A 15,821-nucleotide genomic window follows, 5' to 3' on the forward strand; every position below is an offset into this window, starting at 1 on the left:
TTTCACAGTAAAACATTGGACTGTTCATTTTTTTTCTCCATTTCAAATTAATAAGGGAGGGGAAAAGTGGTCTTTTTGTCCAACATTATTCCATGTGATCTGTCAGCTTAGTTTGCTAAAAATGATTACTTGCGGGTTTTGCAGCAAAACACTCGAGACAACACGGGGCTACGTGCTGCATTGTAGAGTTCATAGAAATAAATCCCATTATTTTTTCAAATGTGTTGGGAGTGACTGCAAGCAGACATTTTGTACCTATACAGCTTTTAAAGCTCATTTTTATCAGGCTCACAATGTGCCACAATAGAACAGTTGCTACAGGTCTCAAATGCACCATTTATATGTGTGACTGTAGCTTTCACACAGTGAATGAACTTGTCACCCACTTATAGGAGCATATAGTGGAGGGGCGACCTGTGACATGTCCAGTAACAAAAATACATTTACTGTGAAATCATCATTCACTGCTCTTATGTCCAGGAAACATAGAGCATGCTCCATTGAAAGCATAAGTGGCATATTCAGAAAAAACATTTCTCAGTCTTCTGTTATCGGTGCATGCGAAGATGCTCCCCAGAGTCCAAACGAAACACCAATGAATGAAAACACTGACTTCAGTGAGACCTTTCTTAGGAATGTGTTTATTTGACTAAAAACTGCAAGGGCAGCTCCTTCTTCCAGCTTCAACAGTACAGACAATTGTCGAAGAGATGGACAAAACGTCCATGAAATGGGACAGAATTACACACTAAAAACACTACATTCACTTCTAAAAAAATGACATGTGCCTAGCTGATGATGCTATTGCTAAAATCTGAGTTTATGTGAAGGATTCAGATCTTTTCTCTGTTAGTCATCAAGGACCAATGAGAACTACCTATTCAAGAGCCCAAACATTCAAAAATATGTTGAAATACGTAGAGCCTCAAAAAATACTGTTGGGAACTGATGAAAATATGACACCACGGTTTGCCTACTATGTGCCAGTTAAAGATACACTAAAAAACCTACTGGAATCAGAACTGTGGAAGAATTCTGTCACAACAGTCTTGTGAAAATGATTCAGATGTTCTTGAAGACTGATGGACACGTTTTTAACCCTTAAGTGGAAACGGGGTTCTTCTCAGCACAGCGTTTCCATCAACTAATCCCGGGAAAGATTCCCAAATAACCGATCTGTACCGTCCCACTTTTTGGGACCCTTCCGTTGGGGTGCCAAGAATGTGGAGCCGATCCGAAAAGGTGGAGCTAAACACTGCAGTCTGTTGATTGGTTGAAAGAATTGTCACTTCCCGTGTTACGTCGGCAAAAAAAACTAAGTGAAGGTGATGGTGGTGATGGAGAGGAAGGTGAGGATGATGACATTCAGGAGCCAACAAAACGACCCAAATTAGGAAAGCAATGTGGTCCCACATGTAGAAAAAAATGCCCAGATAGGCAGGAGGATGCAAATCTTCAATGAGTATTGGAAACTGACCTACCCAGAGAGAAAGAGTTTTTTGTTTCACACTGTATCCCGGCAGCAGCCCAAACGAACAACAAACTCCATCCCATCAAAGCGGAAATGGTCATTCAAATACCACCTTAAGGATGACCAGGGGCAGGAACAGAATGTGTGCAAGGTGATGTTTTTGAGCACCTTTGGTTACCAACCCAAGAATGACAGGATACTGTCTACCATTTTTGCAAGTGCCACCTCTTCCTCGTTGGCCCCACCACAAGACCGCAGGGGAAAGCATCCTCCTCCAAATAAGGTAAATATGTCTCCAATTTGCAGACATATTGAATCCTTTCATCCGTGCGCCAGCCAATATCGCCGTGAGCATGCACCCAACAGGCGCTATTTGCCAAGCGATGTTACAATCAAGTCCATGTATGCAGACTATAAACAGCAAGTGCCAAATTGCTCATACGAGACGTATAGGAAGGCTGTGAAAAAGCTTAACATCAGCTTCACAAAACTAGGCGAGGAGGAATGAGAAGTGTGTTTGCGCCAAGATATACATCTGAAGGAGGAGCATGTGCCCGGGGTTAAATGCTGAGTGAAGAGGGGTGAGCACAAAACCAGAGCAGATACGGCAAGGTGGCATTATAGGCTGGATGCTGAGAGAGAAGAGGAGGCGGACAGTATCACCCGCAGTGTCGACCTGCAAAAGGTGATCATGCTTCCCCGTATGCCGGGTGTAAAATCAGCTGTCTTCACTCGCAGAATTTCAGCATATAACGAGATACTTGCAAGTGTTGGAAAGACCAGAAAGCTGAAGAGGAACACCATCTCCATCCTATGGCATGAGGGCATTGCAGGGAGATCTGCTGTTGAGGTGACGTCGGCCTTTGTCACTTCCCTCCAACAGGAGCGGGATGTCCACCACGTGACATACTGGATGGACAATTGCATTGGCCAAAACAAAAACTGGGCGCTCCTAACTGCTCTGGTCAAGGTGGTGAACAACTCTCTGAACAACATTGAGGATATCACCACGCAATGAAGAAGCGACCTGGAGGAAACGTCCTTGATTTCAAGGACTTTGAAGATGTCGTTGCCTCATCAAACTCAGGGAAAGTGAATGTGATGAAACTTGAATCCCATCAAATCCTTGCATGGAGAGCGGGCCATTCAGTGGCAAAATTGAAAAGAGTGCCGTATGTGCAAATGTCTGTGTGTGCGTGAGTGTGTGCATCTGCACAGGTTTTTGTGCATGTGTGTGGATGCAGACTGTCCATCAGTCACTCTCCCACAAGTTTGCCACGCCCCAACAATATGATCTGTCACAGACTACTTTTTCTCACTGTCTTGACACACACACACACACACACACACACACACACTTTGTCCTGCAGGTGTCATGTTTTGGCCTTTATTTCATGCAGAGGTTTGTTTACTATCTATCAGACACACACACACACAATAACCCATGTAATCCTCAGCATAGTACATGCTGATTTTGCCTTTTTGAATAGATTTTGATTGTACTGTATTAATTGAAAGTTCTGTTGTTAAAATAATTATTTGTTTATTAAAAGAATTGTTTAAAAAATGTTTTACCTTGTGCAAAATGATTGAAATTTTGAACTGGGAACGACAGCCAACAGACTGCAATGATTCTCAAAATGTACTTTACTAAGCAGTGTCAATATCATCAACCTATAGATATTCATTAACTACTAAAATAACTCTGAAAATAAAAAAACATACAATGAATTCAACAGGGAAGTAGCAACGGACACATTTAAATTGTAGATACTGCACATTGCCTTTGTAACAGTGTTCCATTTCTTTCGGCTGTGCAAAGGCAGAGAGCAGTATCTGCATTTAAGAGGTCAAGGGTCAAATTAATGGTCTTAATATTTTTCTGTAAAATATTCTGTGCTATTAAGCTATAACATGAATTCAATCACCACTGTCTACGTGCTACGTGTTTGATTGGCCAGCATGAAAACTTTGAGGCCATTTTTCTCAGTTTCAGTGTTGGCGTAGTTTCTGCTCTTTGCCTTTGTAGAGCAGTATATACAGTAATGTTAGCTAGCATAGTTTGCTAGCTAATGTTAGCTAACTATAAATTAGGCTGATACATAGTGATAATGATATTAACAAATACTCTTCCACACAAACAGACAAACAAATACGTGATTTTGCAAGTATGTTGTTAAAATTGAATTATTGTTGAAAGATGAAGATACTACTTACATGTAAAGAGTGTGGTCAAAAATAAATGGTCTCACAGCCACAGTTGGTAAGAATCAAAGGTTCTCGTAAAATTCTATAAGAAATGCATGCAGTGTTGTTGTTTTTTTTTAAAGGGAAAATTAAAATTTTCAATGACATCAAAAACATATTTTTTGAGGAACACCTGGAATATGAAATAACAAATTTTGATTACAAAGATATTGCAAGAAAACAACGTCGCTGGGTCATTTTTGACCCACTTATGCATCTAAGGGTTAAGTCCAACCCTTTTTTCAGTGAAAATCCTGGATCCCTTAAGCTAATCCTTTAGCAGGATGCTTTTGAGGTGGTCAACCCCCTTGGCTCCTCTGAGAAAAAACACAAAGTTCTTGCTGTCTATCTCTCTGCTGCAGACTTACGTCCATGTGCGTTCCAGCACTGAGCACATGTCCCTGGTTTTGTTGTGTGTAGAGAGTGACCTAAAACGTGTTGGATGTTTAAAGGTTTTTTCAGAGTTTTTGGTGGATTTAAAAGACTTGGAGGAAAACAGAATACCTGTTGGGGGTGGAACTGTCAAAGGGGCTCTATACTGTGTTGCTTGTGATAATTTGGGTTCACATGCCATTGGGGGGTTCACTGAAAACTTAAGTCGTTCACTGTACTGTTGTAGATATTGTGAAATCACAAGACAAGAGTTTGAGAGTAATGACCCCAATTTCTGTGGTGTCTGTTGCTGACCCGAGGAGAAGACAGCCAAGCTGTCAGAGGCATCAAGGTAAACGCTGTTTTCAATGCTCTTAAATCTTTTCATGTCTTCCACCTTGTTTAGGCCATGATATATTTGAGGGCATCTTATCCTATCATGTGGCCCTGTACTTAAAGTATTTTATTAAGGAAAGGAAATGGTTTACTTATTCAATTTTTGGACTGACAGATTAGGCAGTTCAAGTACAAAAGAAATGATGCTCTTAAAAAAAACCGTGTGCTGTCAACTCTGATGCACCCAAAGCTTTCAGGTCAGGCCATCCAGAACTCATGTTCCCCGGCAACGCTCCGCTCTCCCCCCCCATTTTAAAATATATAAATGAATAAAATAATTATGTCTGAGGCCGTTAAGTCACCCCCCCTCGAATTTAAAAATAAATATGTGTGAGGCCGTACCGTCTGAGGCCGTTTAGTCTGAGGTCTGACACCCGACGGAGGTTTTCCTGAGAACTGATGCTGGACTCAGTCAACTTTTGCAAGTCAAAGACAGTTGTACTTTTTATCCCAGTGATGCGATCAAACATGTGGTGAGAGAAAATGGCTTTTCAGAACACAATACTAGTGTTTCCACAGAAATACAGTACAAAGGTACAGCACATAGAAAAGGAAATTTCCTTGTTTAAAAAAACGATGAGTCCATGGAGTTTGGAGAACTTCTGATCGTTTTGATTCAAAATGATGCAGCTGTGTATTTTGTGGTGGATTCTCTTAAAGCTGAATATTATTCTTAATATCATCTGTACTCGATGACAAAACACAGTACAAGGTTGTGTTAACGTAGATAACTTAGCAGATTTTTACCCGTTACCATCATACATTATTAACGGGCTGTATTAGTCATACCACTAAAACATAGTGTGTTGTCAAAATAAGTGTTGTCTTGACTTGTTTGGTGCACAATTAAAATGCAAATGTATGTTGAGACAAAATAACATTAGGAGTAAAAATAAACTTCCATCAGTTTGCTCCTTCTTAGAGGTTTCTTTTTTATATACAGAATGTGTTACTTGACTCAATGATTAATTATTTGTGTCTTCTTTTACTTGCTATCTTGCAATATTAAATAATTCTTTCTTGCCTGCAGAAATTATGGACTTAGATCAAACATTTATACGCAGCGCTATCACTGAGGTCTTACATGACCTTCCAGAGATAACAAAAGACATTCCAGAGGAGACCGTACAATCCCTTGGTGTGGAGACAGATGATGATTCTCAGTTCTTCGAGGAAGCAGATTTACTGTCAGCATTGAGGCCAATACAAGCCAGAAAAGTCCTTGCAGCTTGCAGTACAGGAAGCAAGCCCTTTCTAAAGTAGCCCGCTTGAAACATAAACATTTGCATTGTGTAACAAATAACACTGTGTTTGTGTTTTTACAGGCCAGACTCCTGAAACAAGCAGCTCATTGGTTCGTGCCTCTCCGGGACCTCCCACATCTTTGCCTTCAGGTTCACCTCTAAGTTCAACCTCAAACAGCTGTCCGACATAGACTGGGTAAATAACTTCATCATACCATGGGACAAGTTCTCAGAGGAACTGATGCAGTCACTAGAAAGAGGAAAACCACCAAGTCCACGACTAGGGAGGGAGATTGTCCGAATTGTGGTCCGTGAGATGATGCAAAAAAGTCTTGCATAAGTAATAAGCACTCCACTGCAGTTGCTCAAAAGATGGTGGCAAAATATCCGAAATCTCTTCAAGATGTCATAGAAGGTGACGTGATTGGGCCAGGGTATCATTCTCTAGCCAAGCAAAGACGACTCAGAGAATAAGAAAACGAAAGCATCACACTGAAGATTCAGACACAGAAGTCGCTCCAGAGCAGAGAGCAGCAATCCGGGATACGTATGGGTGTATTAAATGGGATATGAAATTCTTGCCCCTTGGAGAGACCCGAGAGACTCAGCGGGAGAAGAAAGAGAAATTGAAGAGGATGTCTCAGCAAACTGATGCAAATACAGAAGAAGTCAAACGTCTGATGAAGATGAATTTCTACACACAACGTACATTCTCTATATTTCAGTTCCACTAGCATGACTCTAAATCTGTCACGTTCTCCATCTTAATATTTGAAAGGTTCTTGAATGTCTTGTGAATATGGACAGATCATTTTGTTCACAGCTTTGAAAAAAATAGTTCCCTTGAAAGAAGCAATATTTCTAGATGTTCTGTTTTAAACACAATAACTGTTAGGGTATACAGTATCTAATGTTGACTTTACAAGTTCAAACGCTGAACCTGGTCAGATTTACAAATTTGTTTAGATGGTTTACATTTTTGGTAAACGCTGTTAAAAAGGTTTTAGAGGGGTCGCCGGTGGCGCAGCTGCAGTGCGCGCGACCCCATGTATTGAGGCTTAGTCCTCGCGCGCGGGCGGCCCGGGTTCGCGTCCGGCCTGTGGCCATTTCCCGCATGTCTCTCCCCACTCTCTCTCCCCCTTTCCGACTCTATCCACTGTCCTCCCTCTACAATAAAGGCAAAAAAGGCCAAAAATAAATCTTTTAAAAAAAAAAAAAAAAAAAAAAAAAAAGGTTTTAGAGTTCATATTAAATAAACTAAGAATTGAAGCTGTTTTTTTCAATGCAGAATATAGAACTTTGTCTGAAACAATTAAAGCTAATGTAACAGGTAGTCAAGGCGGTGTGTCAGGCTTCAATTTAGATTAGCTAACTTGCTCTGCTAAATGTATTGGTAACATTAGCCAGGTCAGATATTTTTACGCTAAAAAATATAGCATTTGTGTCTTAACTAGCCACCGTTAGCTGTCGCTCTCTGGACTATTCTAGTTTGAGGGAAACGTTAGCTTAATGCTACCAACAATTTACGTTACGCCTGTAACTCCCGACTCCCGCCTGACATTACGATATTAGCGGGTCAGTTGGTTGAACGGCTTTGCACTGCATTTGGTACTGCGTGTGCACTGAACCAACTGCACGTTTGTGTTGTAGTAACGTTGGAGGATAACAACAGCGATGCTTTTCAAAGTGCAGTACCAAGGAAAGAAGAAATATATCAAGCTAAATGGGGCCTCACATCCAGCATTTCTTCAGGAAGGTAATGTTAATGTTGTGCTTCATGTAACCACATGCACCACAAAACTTGTCACATGAAATGTGTTGCTCTTAAAATAAATCTTACATGTGCTCTCTTGATATTATTATTCATGTTGGTACAAAATTTGGGGAAATGTGCAGGTGAGGTTTTTCCGACGGACAAATTCAAGTCTATGTTTCCAAATAGTAATCTGTATTATAATAAGTAAAGAAAAAGTAGTGTCAGCAACATTACTTTTCTTTGTCAAGAGTTTTTTGTTGAGCGCTGACATCAAATTAATATGTAGCAGCAGTGAATTATAAATCTATGATATGAAATTATCCCAAACATGTTTACTGAAATCCAAATTAACTTCTCTGAACAGTTACTGCTAAGTGACAGCTGGCTAGCAAATGAAAGGGCCTTAAATAGATGTGTATCTTTCTGAATGACACTTGCCATTGATTTTATAGTCATGTAATCTACAGATACTGTAGTTGTTTGACAGTAATTAATTATCAAGAATGTGAAAACTGCATTATAATATTCCTTACCTCAACACTAGAGAGCATTAAGCCTTATGGAGGTAGACTACTTTCAGACAGGCTATTATCTTCTCAGGTTGGTACAGTATGCTGAAAACACAAACTGTCATTAAGAGCCAAAAATTACTAGTAGCCTATACCTTAGGTCAGGGGTGCCCAATCCTGGTCCTCAAGGGCCACTATCCTGCATGTTTTAGATGTCTCCCTCATGATTATCTCATCTTCAAGCTCCGCAGAAGCTTGATAACGATCCTGATCATTTGAATCAGGTGTGTTGAAAGAGTGAAACATCTAAAACATGCAGGAAAGTGGCCCTCGAGGAACAGGATTGGGAACCCCTGACCTAAGGTAGATTTTGTCAGTAAGAAAATATTAATATTAAAGTTGCCTGATATCTGCTTTTAGGTGTTAGTGGGGGTAGTCTCATTCACCACTTTCAGGGACAGCCACATGTAACTGAAAGATAGATGTACACTGCTGCTGGATAACACTAACCAACAGTGAGGAAAATCCTTTGTCATTATTTTTCATATTAAATTAATCCATTCATGAAGTTGCAATGTTGGCAGTCTCAGTTGCTGTCTCCCATCTTTATAGTCAGTAGCTCTTACAATGGAAATGGCTGTCCCTCTTGCAGTTTAGGTTCTCTTTGTGGCACTGTACTATTATACAGTAGCTTTGTCCATTAAGATTGAAATTGTACTATAAGCTTATTTTTTTCCCACTTTGTGGCTGTTTAAGCACCTCTGTATCTGTGACAGCTAGATTAAAATTATAGCATATTCCAGGTTTCATTTATTTATTTATTTTGTTTTCAAAGCTAAAGAGAAGTTCAGCATACCCCCTGAGACAGACATATATTTGGTGGACACTTCATCAACACTGGAACAGAAGTTGATGAAGAGGTCTTCAGCGATATCTTGGAGGAAAAATCAGACATCCTGTGGACTATTTTTGATGTTCATTCTGTGGCGGGTAAATGGCTGTACGATTACTTTGTATATTACATAGTTACAGTTTTCTGTCAAAAAAATATTAGGTTTTCACCAGTGTCCAGTTGGAGTTTTTTCTATAAGCATAGTTTGCGCTTCATTTTTTATTGTCACAATGTTGAATGAAAATGCAAGTAAAAAAGTTTTTTTGAAAATTGTTTCCTCTTTTCAGATACTTCTGTCCTGTCCTCATGCACTCACGCTCATTAGACAGTGATGCTTTGATGTCCCCAAAAAGACAGCACATTGCTGACAGTTCTTCACAAGCCAAAGAGGTGAAATATTTCTCCTTATATTGTAAATATTGTATATTTTTGGCATAAATCGTTTGTTTGTTGGTCTCTTTTCTTTTTCTGGTCACCAAGCTTGTCAAAAGAGTTCTGGAACAAAAGCCTGGAGGGGAGAAGATACTAAAAGAATATGCAATGAGAGGAGAGATGAAGGACCGAACACGTCGTGAACTCGTCAACATTGTTGTTGCTGATCTGGTGGAAAAGTATGGGTAAGTGAAATGCTTCACGAGTCATGATTTAGTGAAGAGTGCATTCATAGTATTTAATCTCAGATAACATGGTCACAAAAGACAGGTGATTGTAATCAAATAGCAAGTGATGATCAGTAAATGACAATGGCCAATGAGTTGTGGTCTAGAATCATCTTGGAGTCAGCTGGTTTTATTGGGATAAAACCAGCTGAATAGTGTGCCACTTTTGGTGGTACTGAGGTCTGCTCTTGCCCAAAGACTACTGTGGAGGATGGGTATCTTCATTGGAGGGAGAAAGGGACTTCATAACAAAACTAAATTGGTAATATTGGTAATACTGCTAATACAGTGTATGAAGCACAGTTTTTAAGAATTTTCTTTGCATTGGTTTATATACATGGTGTCATTAACCCCCACAGGCGTACTCCACCTATGGACAAAAGAACACAGTGCACATTGGGGATAGTAACATTGTTCCCCTCTCTAAAAGGTCCCTACTCCAAAAAAGGCTATGTGAGTACATATCTCAAAGTAAGGTTAATGTTTCCCAACACTTATGGTTACAGCTATCACAGCTTTTGTTGTTTCTCAAAAGTAACATGCACAGGTTTCTTTTTATCAATATTTCTGGGTGTGCAATCAGCCCGGGGACAATTAACAGTTTTGACAGCAATAGCTAATGTAAGATTGCAATCAAAATTTGAAGCATGAAGACTGTTCTTTAAGTATTTCCCACTCTGTTGATGTTATGTTTCAGAACACTTTTTTGATGCAGACAGCAATGAGGGCTACATTGCCTGGAAGCTTAAAAACACACAACGAGAACTCAGCAGTGGCAGTTAGTGTGGAGGTGGGAGAAGGAGCTCTCACACCTCAGACAGAAGTGGACCAGAGTTAGAGAGAGAAGTGAGTACAGAGCAGCAGTTGGAGGGAGACCAGTGTTGTGAAGCCATATCTCTACTGAAACACAGCACAGATGAAGAACAGATCTTCATGAGAGAAACCTTCCATCACAGACAAAAGTTGATCCACGATCCTGAGCAAAGCAGCACAGTGCTTACAGTGTTCCCAAGGTTCCTTGACACAAAAGGCTTGGTAAGTTAATTTATTATACAATGCAGTGTATATTATATAGTGTACAATGCATTCCCTATCAAGAAAAAATGTGCAAACATGAGAATGGTACTACCACTACCACAATCATCAAATACAACTACTTCCTCCTTGAGAAATGGGGAACACTCAAGTCCAAAGTGATACAGCAAGCCAAAAACCTCAGCAAGACGCCCCTGCTTGACTACTTCATCCAGTCTGCTGAGGAGATCCCTGATGAGGATGGCGACGTCCCAGATAAATGATTTACATTATCTGTTGTGTATCTGGCCACCTTTTAAAAAGTTGATTAACTTATTGACCATCACAAATGGTTGTATAGACAAATAGTGTTTTTTATAGCTTTTCAGATTTTAATGTTTATGTATCAAGGTGTAGGTCATGCTAAACGCAGGTTTCCTTCCCCTTTCTATGGTTGGGATAGTGACATGGCTTCACTGCTACTGCTGGTCTTCCTCCTGCCACAGCCACCAAGTGGAAAGAAGGGAGCTGTGAAGATCAGTGTCCGGGAAGCTGTGGACCATGTAGTCAGGTTTCAAAAGGTCAGTGTGTTCTGATTTCCATTTTTACCCATCCAGTAGCCAATAGTGTGACTCATACTCTAAAATCAAACATTTTGGCCATTCCATTCCAAACACCTCAGATTACCTCAGAGGTAGACAGTCACATAAATACTAAACATTTCAGCAAGGAAATACCTGAAATGACATGTATATTTAGGTAGACAACATTGATGACCTCTCTGATGTCTTATTTTCTTTGTGTGGCCATGCTAGAAAAACATTTATTGCATTATCAAATGCTGGACAGATTTGGCATGGGAAAAAGGTCCATCAAAGGTCATCAAAGGTTTCTGTTAAAGTTTGACTTATCCATCAAAATCTTTTGTACAATGTAGTTATATTTTTGTTTATCGGTATCTTACAGTCATGTCGCAGCCTTCAGGAGCACTCTGGTACAGAGCAGCGGAGGCAGCCCTACATCCTAGCAGTTGGAACGACAAGAAGCAGCATCCATGAGTACTACATCACATTGGATGGTGAGCTCCTTCCTTGCAAGGCCAAGTCTTCCCTGTCAGCCTTTGATGAACTTTTCAAAACACATTATGTGTTTGGCATCTCTTATGACCAGGCCTTAAGCTGAATGTACACATTTGTTCAGACCACCATATACAACATTGATGTAGGTCTTTCTCACGAACCTCCCAGAGTGAAGGACCTTAGAGCTAAACTCCTCAACTGAAGTCATGATGTATAAATGCTTTGTTTGCAAATCCACTTTTGTCACCATTCAAAAGTTGGTCCGTCATCTCAAGATTTCACATGCCTTTTCTCCTGGTAAAACGTTTCAGTTATTGTGTGAGCAGAGTGGATGCCGCCCGAGATTTTCCACTTTTTCAGGCTTCAGAAAACATCTCCATAGTAAACATAGCATTCAAAGTCTAGATCAAGCTGATATTGGACCAGTCACTCATTTAGTTGATGCGTCTGATCAGCAAATGGCTTCAACTTTAATTCCCACCAGAGAACTCTCAAAGACGTAATGAGACCGGGCAACATACCCAAGAAATGTGTGCATCCCTGATTGCAAAACTCCAAGGCTGTGGTGTGGCTACTAATGTTATAAAGACTGTTGTTGAAAATATGGAGGAACTTGTAGGGGAATTGCATTCAAATGTCAAAGAGGATGTTCTAAAATTACTCCCTAATGATGAGGACACGAGAAGAAAATTGGACGATTATTTTGACAGCCTTGAAAATCCATTTAGCAAACTGAACACTGAGACAAATTGGAAAAAATATTTCTGTGAGAAATGGGGTACTGTTGAACCTGTTGAGATTGCCCTAGGAGTGAGGTATGACATCCGAAGGAATCGAACCACTGGCACATATGATCAAGTTCCTATAACAGACAAATTTGTTTACATTCCTCTGTTGGAAACGTTGAAGTTCATATTCACCAACCAAGAGATCTGTAATCATTTTGTGCAGCCTCGTGAGAAAACTGGGATTGACAAAGATTTCTGTGATGGGAGCTATTTTAGAAATCACCCTCTGTTCTCTGTAAAACCAAATTCTCGTCAAATACAGATATTCTATGATGATTTTGAAACGGGAAATCCACTGGGATCCAAGCATGGTAACCATAAGGTTGGAAGTATATACTTTGTTTTACGAAATGTGACGGCCTCAGGGTTGGCCTCTTCCTGGTTTTTTTCTTTGCTGGCTGTGTTCTCCTTGTTGCAGGTTTGTGGGTGGAGTCAAGAAGGACTCTCATGCAGCACACCTGAGCAGGCTAATCCAGAGTCTATAAAGCAGAGCCTCTCAAACTACGCTCTCTCTCTCTTCTCTGGCCTGCAGACGTCTCAGCATTTGTTTGATTGCGTTTGAGCTTGATTGATATACACCAACACACACACACACACACACACAGACAGACACACACTCCTCACTGCATACGCTGACCTTTCTCAGAAACAAGACTTTGTAAATTAATAATTTTAATTAAATAATCTTTTGGAATAATGTTACAGACTATGTGTGGTCTCCCTGTTTTGTCACCTACTGTTGAGCCAGGTTGTGACAAAATGGGGGCTCGTCCAGCTCAGGTGAGTTTCTTTTGTTAAGAAGCTTGTTTGTTCTGCTGTTGGTTTTTCACCTATTTTTTGCATTTCGCTGTACTTGTAAAGGTTTAGGGCTTGACTTTAGGAGATAGAGGGTGAAATAGTGTCAGTATTTGACTTTGAGCATTGAATTTGCTAAGTACTAGTTTTCAGAGGCCTTATAGTCTAGTTAAAAACATTTCATTTGGCTGTTTTTACAGATTTGATTTACGTATTTTGTCTAGTTCATAGGTTTGTTTATTCTGTCTGTATAGAGAGAGCATTTGTGCTGTCTGTTAAAGGCTTGGAGACAGTTTGAAATAATTTGAGCCATTTGACAGTGTTAATTGTTTCATGTGCAAGCGCTTAAATTAAAGCTTTCCCTTGTAGGATGAAGAAACGTTTCTCCTTTGGGATTTGTTTAGTGGTTGGGTTAGTGTTGCATTGAAAGCAGTTGGAGCAGTTGTCTCGGGGGCACCTCCCTGGATTTGAAGGGGTCGCTGCATAGCAGTTGCCTTTTTCTTCCAGTGGTTTCGAGTGTCCCACTGCCAGTAGCTACATGAAGACTAGGGGGTAGTTAGTCAGATTTGGGGTAGGTAGATAGCGGGGAAGCTTTAAGTTTCATTGCACCACAGGGATTGACACTGTCCGGTGATGGCTTCTATTTCTGGTTTTGTTGACTCTCCCTCTGAGGAGCTGTTGAATTGTTTGAATAAAGAGCAGCTTTTAGAGCTCGCTAAGCATTATGACGTTGATCTTGAAGACAAACGGTTGAAAAAAGACATTAAAGAACATCTCAGGGCTACTTTGATTGAAAATGCTGTTTTGTCAGTTACTAGTGAGAGAGTAAGTGAGTCTGTTGTTCCTCCTTCGGTTGCTTTGTCATTTGAGCAGCAAAAGGAGCTATTGCAGTTGCAAATGGAGAGAGATAAATTAGGCATGGAAAGAGAGAGGCTTAAGCAGTCGAGAAGGAAAGGAGAAGTTAGAATTGCAGCAATACCAGTTAGGTCTCATCAAGGCTGGTAGGTTGTCCGGTTTTTCAGGTGATCCTGTAGCAGCAACGGACCAAAGTCCAAGAATGTTTGATGTGGTTGGTAACTTGCGTCTTGTTCCAAAGTTTGATGAGAGAGACCCAGACACTTTCTTTTCTCTTTTTGAGCGTGTTGCCAGTGGAAGAGGATGGCCTGAAGCTGACCAGGTAGTTATGTTGCTGTCCGTTTTCACAGGAAAGACCCAGGAAGCACTCAGTGCAGTTGACAGTCAGAATTATTCTACTGTTAAAGATCAGTGTTGAAGGCTTATGAGTTGGTACCAGAGGCTTATCGGCAACGTTTTACGTCCTGGAGAAAATCTGATAAACCATCACATGTTGAGTTTTCAAGGGATCTAAATAAACATTTCCACAGATGGTGCTCTTCATTGGATGTGCACACTTTTAAAGACCTATGTAATCTTATGGTGTTGGAGCAACTGAAAAACTGCATTCCACCTGAAGTTGCTACTCATATTGCTGAGAGGTGTAAAAACAGCTTCTGAAGCTGCCATTCTGGCAGATGAGTATGTGCTGGCTCACTCAGGTAAAGTTGGGAAACAACAATTTTTTGGATAATGCTAAAACTAATGGTAATCTGTCAAAGATCTCTTGGTCGGAGTCTGCAAAGATGAACCGTGGCAAAGGATCGGTTGGTTTTGATTGTAATTACTGCCAGGAAAGGGGACATTGGAAGGCCGATTGTCCTCTTCTAAAAAGCAGAAGTCGCACTGGTGGTAAATATGTCAAACCTGCTGCTCTCAGTGCTCCTGTTAGAAATGTTGCAGTTGTCTTGGAAAAAGTTGAACATGATACTGAGAAGTATTCTGGTTTTGAAGCTTTTGTGTCTGATGCGTTTGCAGCACTCCAGGATAGTGACCGTAAGGTGGTGTTAAAATCCTGCATGATACAGAAGCAAAAGATCAATTTATTCTTGCTTCTGTGCTGCCTTTTTCTCAGACACTGGGTACTGGTACGGGGAATGGGTTTGATTCCTCTCTGTGTGCCTTGACACAACGCTAATCTGTCATGGTGGTGGATGGTGATGTCCAAATTGGTGTTCGGCCTGCTTTGCCTATAGATGGAATAGAAGTTATTCTTGGTAATGACTCGGCTGGCAACTGTGTTTGGGCTGATGGTTGCCCACCTACTGAGTTGAGACCTGTGAAAAATGAAACTGATAATTGTGAAAAGGAGTTTCCTGAAGTATTTGTGGCTTGTGCGATGACAAATGTAAATGTACTTGAGCTTGTATAGCGCTTTTCTAGTCTTCCGACTACTCAAAGCGCTTTTACACCACAGAGCACACCTACCCATTCACACCCATTCACACTGATGGGCTGGATATGTGGCCCATCCAGTATCTATCCATTCACGCCACTTTCATACACCCCAGACGCAGCAGGGGGAGCAATTTGGGGTTAAGTGTCTTGCCCAAGGACACATCGGACATGTTGCTCGCAGGAGCTGGGGATCGAACCCTCAACCTTGCGATTGAGGGGCGACGACTCTACCAACTGAGCCACAGCCGCCGACAAGGGCAATGTCTAAAGGTAAGTCTATGTCAGAGGAGAAGGAAGAGTGTGACGT

This window comes from Symphodus melops, assembly GCF_947650265.1.
Source record: "Symphodus melops genome assembly, chromosome: 1".
In the NCBI taxonomy this organism is placed as follows: domain Eukaryota; kingdom Metazoa; phylum Chordata; class Actinopteri; order Labriformes; family Labridae; genus Symphodus; species Symphodus melops.